This window comes from Cornus florida, unplaced genomic scaffold (genome assembly GCF_030987335.1).
Source record: "Cornus florida cultivar Cherokee Brave unplaced genomic scaffold, ASM3098733v1 CherokeeBrave_3.0.0_Hap2_Chr03, whole genome shotgun sequence".
NCBI classification, from domain to species: Eukaryota; Viridiplantae; Streptophyta; class Magnoliopsida; order Cornales; family Cornaceae; genus Cornus; species Cornus florida.
Window position 1 is genome coordinate 84,309,614 of NW_026775573.1, and position 5,949 is coordinate 84,315,562.

Here is a 5,949-nt window from a genome sequence, read left to right on the forward strand (position 1 = left end):
ACAAAGTCAAAATAATGAAATGAAGACTGAGATCGATCGAAACAAGAGTTCAATCGATCAGACAGAGAGCAAAAATATGCAGGTTTTTGGTTCAAAATTTTGGCTAAGTGTTGGAACAGGAGATCGATCGAACTTGAAAGTTGGATCTATCGAAGAACTTTCAGATAGATCTTGGAATGTTTCGATCGATCAGACAAAGAGCTGAAATATGCAGGTTAATGTAGGCTCAAAAATTTTCTAAGTGTTGAATCATGAGATCGATCGAACTTGGAAGTTAGATCGATCAAATGTCTCTTAATTGATCTAAGAGTTAGTTCGAACGATGGGACAGAGAGGTGATTTGGATGCAAGTTTCAGCAGGTCGAAAAATTTTCTAAGTGTTGGATGCAGATTGGAGTTCGATCGATCGAACTCAAGTTTGAGATCGATCAAATTATGCAGAATGCTCATTAATGACATGAAAGCTTATGCAATCCTCACTAAAGTTCCTTGAAATGCATATGAACCAAAAATAAGTATCTAGACTTCGTACGAAATGAAATGAAAGATAGAAATGGGTGAGGAATAGGGTTTTGACACCATACGAATGCTTTTGCTAGTCTTTAACGTCTCTAGCAAGACATTGGGCTCTTTTAGCTTGGATTAAAGATCTTATAACGCATCCCCTCCTTGTTGGGGTGATAGATGCTTTGAACTCCACCCAACAAATGGTTCTTTGAAGAACTTGTTGGATTAAGCTCAAAAGAAATCCTTGGTCCCTTATCTATGCAATCACAACCTTTGGGCTTCTATGCCCTTTCAAAACAAGAATTTGAAACAAGATTTTGAGAATCCAAGGTTGAAGATGATCCTTTGGAAGTTTTGGTTTTACACAAAAGCTTATTTCCTTGACATTGAAGATCATGACATTTATCTATAACATTAACTTCTCCTTCATATTTGTCAAATGAATTGGGCGTGGGATTAAAGATATTCAACTTCACCTTCATGTGGCCAAATGAGATCTTCATTATTCCCGTCCTACAATTAATGTTGGAATTAGCGGTTGCCAAGAAAGGACGGCCAAGGATAACAGGAATTTGGCTCTTAGGATTGGGAACCGGTTCCGTATCTACGACAACGAAATCAATCGGGAAGAAGAATTTGTCAATCTTAATCAAAACATCCTTAATTATACCCCTAGGCTTCTTGATGGATCGGTCGGCAAGTTGCAAAACTACCGACATCGGTTTCAATTCTACTAGGCCCAATTTGACATAAACCGAGTATGGAAGAAGGTTAACACTTGCTCCTAAGTTAAGAAACGCTCGATTAATGATTTGATCACCAATAATGCATGATGTGGTGGGTGAACCGGGGTCCTTAAACTTTGGAAGAGTGTTATGTTGCAAAATTGAGCTTACTTGCTTGGTCAAAACCACTTTTCTTGGTGTTTGGCTCTTGTTCTTCCACTTTTGGGTGCACAAGTCTTTCAAGAATTTGGCATAAGCCGGAATTTGCTTGATTACATCCAATAGTGGAAGATTAACTTTCACTTGCCTAAACATTTCCATAATTTCATTGGTTTTTGCCTTTTGCTTGTCTTTTGAAATGGATCCTTTTAAGACATCCGAAAATAGAACCTTTGGTTCAAACACTTTTTCAAAATTTTCTTTTGAACTTTCTTCAACACAAGAAATTTTCAAATCATTTTTCAACAAAACCTTTTTAACATCATTTTTCAAAATTTCTTTTTTAAACACATCTTTCAAGACTTTCTCATTTACAAGGTCAGGTATATGCAATGAAGGAGGAATGGGATGTGAAACGGGACGGGTGACAACTTGAGGTTGCACCGGTTCACTCACTTCATTGGACATTCCAACTTGATTGTCCACAATCCTACCACTCTGCAAGGTAGTCACCGCATTAACATGTTCAATGGTGTGGCCTTCCGATGAGGAATGGATTTCCACAACACATTGTTGCTTAGGTGGGGCATTAATAGGCATCTTTCCCTTCTCTCTTGCATTGAGAGTGCTTGCTATTTGCCCTACTTGGGTTTCTAGCTTCGCAATAGATTGAGAGTGAGAATGAAGCAATTGAGTGTTAGCCTTTAAAGTGCCCAAAGCATTCAAAACTTTCTCTTCAAAGGCGGGACTTCTAGTATTACCTTGGGAATAAGATTGGTTGGGAAAATGAGAATTAGCAAATTGATTTCCTTGTGATTGATAAGGTCTATAACCTTGGGATCCTTGGTTTTGAAGTGGAGGTGGAATGTACTTCACTTGAAAACTACCTTAGGGAGGGTTTGAGACCTCTCCTTGGTTTTTCCAAGAGAAATTCAGATGATTTCTCCAACTTGGATTATAGTGAGTCCCATAAGGATTGTTCCCTTGGTTCACAAAAGCTGCATTGACTTGTTCATTAGGTTCATTTTGCACTTGTCCGTGAGGACAATGAGAAGTAGAATGAAGAATATTAGAACAAGTCATACATGTTTCATTTGATGCACGATGAGAATGGTTAGGGAAGGAAGATACTTGGTTCGCCGAGTTTTGGTTAATAAAAAATTGATCAAACCTTTGAGACAAAGACTTCATTTCGGCGGCTATTTCATTTGAATGGTCGACTTGATGTAAGCCAACACTCTTCCTACCTTGTGAATTTCTACCATTCTTGGATGATAGTGTTCTATACAAAGAATTTTCACTCATGCTCTTATAGAGACGCCACACGTCATCCTCATGCCTATTAATGTATGAGCCACCCATGGAAGCATCAACCATACCCTTATAGTTATCCGATAAGCTCTCAAAGAAGTATTGAACTAATTGCCATTTGGGCATGTCATGATGTGGACACTTCCTAAGCAATTCATTGAAGCGTTCCCATGCCTCATGAAACGTTTCTCCATCCCCATGCGAAAATTCTCGAATTGAGGTTCTCATGGCATTGGTTTTAGAAACCGGATAGTACTTCTTCAAGAATTCTTGTTGCATTTCTGCCCAAGAAGTGATTGAAAAAGGCCTTAGATTGTTAAACCAATACTTTGCCTTGTCTTTTAAGGTGAATGGAAAAAGTTTGAGTCTTAAAACCTCTTCTGGCATGTCCGTATATTTTACGGTGGAACATACTTCAAGAAACTCATCCAAATGCTTGTAAGGTTCTTCACTTGGAAGTCCATGATAGTTAGGAAGCATTTGAATGGTTTGTGGCTTAATTTCATAATGATGTGCTCTGAATGGAGGCAATTGGATGCATGTAGGTGCATTATACTCATTAGGCATATAATGGTCTCTTAAAGCAAGAGGTGGATTAGCTACTTGAGGTGCAACATAAACACCTTGGTTTTGAATTCCTTGATTATTGATGGGAGGTTGTGGAGTATACATTGGCCTTGGCATTCCATATGGAATTTGGCCTTGTTGTTGTGGTGGTTGGTGAATGAATGGCCTAGGCATGCCTAATGGTACTTGTATGTTCTCATTGTGCACACTGGGATGAAGGATACCTTGTTGGTCTATGTGACCAAGGTCCTCAACATGATTGTCATTATAGTCATCCATTGATAGATTGGCTCTATTTTAACTTCCTCTTCCCCTAGGATTTCTAACGATAAATTCAAGATGCAAATCAAGAGGGACAAGAGTTGGTCTCAATAAACGACGTCCATGCATGCACAATGCAAAATACAACAAATACAAAAAATGACAAACATTATGCCTTCACAACAACGCAATTAGACTTCTTCCACACATACTTAATTCATACTCCCATGCTTTAACAACAATGATGTAAGACAATTAAAAATAAGCCTCCATGCGGGCCGATGATTTAACTAAGGGATTGAGTAAAGAAAGTCTCACAAAGGTCCTTTAGCACTTCAACTCCAAATTTATAGCTTAGCTTAGCAAATTTTTAGAATTTTTGGCTTTTTACTTTCTTGCTTGTTTAAATTAAATGCTCGATGGCTCCTTTGCTTGCTTCCTCTCCAACAATGCACCTTGTCAAGTAAAAACAACACAATAAGTAACCAAAAGAAAAATAGAAGTAAAGTAAAGACACGATCAAAAGAGTACTAATCCTAATCAATTCCATAAATCTGACGTTGCCAAATCTAATCAATCAATCCCCGACAACGATGCCAAAAACTTATTGGTCCGTTATCCTACCATAAGCTTAAGAGTGTGAATTTTAAGGCAAGGGCCAAGAGTTTTACATTTATAGAAGCCACTACTACCTTTCACTATAAATATAGCTAGGGCAAGGAGGGATCGTCTCAAGGGCTTTGTGAGGATCGAGCAATGTCGTGGAATCGTTATTAGGGGTAATAGGTCGAGTGATCAAATAATTGGTTGGTTAGTTGATTAAAGAACAACTAAATTAAACTAAGTGATAGCAAAAGAATGCAATTAAGAGTAAGTAAGAGAGAGATCTTGGGGTTTAGAGATCACCACCAAGCAATGCATTTCTATATCACTGACAAGTGATTAATGAGGGCAAATGGTGTGTTGCAATATTGGTGTGTGTGTGTTAGGTTGAAGCAAGGATGACTAGTTAAGCATGTATTGTCTAAACATCATGTAAAAGGCACAATATATCTAAGTAATGAAGCATATATTGTCTAAACAACATGTGAAAGACACAATAGATCAAAACAAGTCATTAATCATTTCATTAAGCTCACAATCCAAATACAACACAAGGTTAGAGACATATACTACTTGCATTCAAAAGCTTGGATCATCAAACAACAAGAATGGATTATCCTCCCATTTAACACTACACTACAACTACACTACATCTATACTACTATCATGAAAATAAACTAGGGAAGAGGCACAATCCATCAAGGAATAAGTATGAACCATCAAGAGAATCACAAAAGCATTCCTTTAAGCACTATATTTTGACAATCTCCGAATCTATAGCATCAATACACATAGATATGCATCAATAATACAAAATCTAGAGACAAACACATGAATATCTACTCTAGCATACATAGACATATGGATAGAATGAAATGATCAATTAGAAGCATTAAACCACATAAATCATTGAATAAATAAGATCTATATATATCAAAGTGTCAAAACATCAATTACAACACTAATCCCTCAATAATACACAAGATTAAGATATAGAAAGCATGCTTGGGGCTAACTCTAGCCCCAAGAGGATGTCTAACCACTCATGGTGATGTTGCTCCAACCCTCAAGGGCTAACTCCATGGAAGAGGCTTCCTCTTTCGTCGATGAAGAGTCTCTAATGGTGTCTCTAACTTCCTCCTCCTCTCAACTTCCTCTCCAAGAAATAATATGAAAATCAAATTGGCTCCCTTTCATAAAAAGTAATTCTTATCCTTATATAGGTAGGTCAAAATGACACCCAAAATGAGTTGGGGTCGTGCACACAATATTCCCTAATGAATGGATAAAGGACAACTTTCAATGAGATGGAAATTTAACTTTTTCGCACTGGAGGAAGTTCGATCGATCGATCGAACCTTGGTCTTGGATCGATCAAACTAGCTGAGATCTATCAAACTTAGGCTGGATCGATCCAACTGGCTGAGCTTTTTGGAAAAAAGACAAATACGAGATATTTTGGGAGATATTTATGGGAAAAGGACAAAAGTGGTTAGTGGGTGGTACAGCTGTGGATAGGATCAATCATTTGAATAAGCACAAAAGTGTTCGATCGATCGAATGATGGTGTTAGTGCTGGGAAACGTGCTAGTTTTAAAAACTTTTCGAGGGATTTTGATTCATAGATCTTGATTCATCACATAGAAACAAGTTTTATGCAAAAATAAAATATAATGTATCATTCAATTAATAGATTGAATACTTACATCAAATGTCTGAATAAACCTTTAAATTGTTCCTCTAAAGTGAATGTTCTCACTTATTGTAGATCTCTTAGCAAGATGCCTTCTCCTTGGATCTTCATCTTTTTGGTAGT

The 5,949-nt window shown here is 37.4% G+C and overlaps 1 pseudogene; it reads left to right on the forward strand.

Annotated features, from left to right (window-relative positions):
• Nucleotides 1-2,826: 2,826 nt before the first annotated feature.
• Nucleotides 2,827-2,925, forward strand: LOC132301965 (small nucleolar RNA R71; annotated as a pseudogene).
• Nucleotides 2,926-5,949: the final 3,024 nt, after the last annotated feature.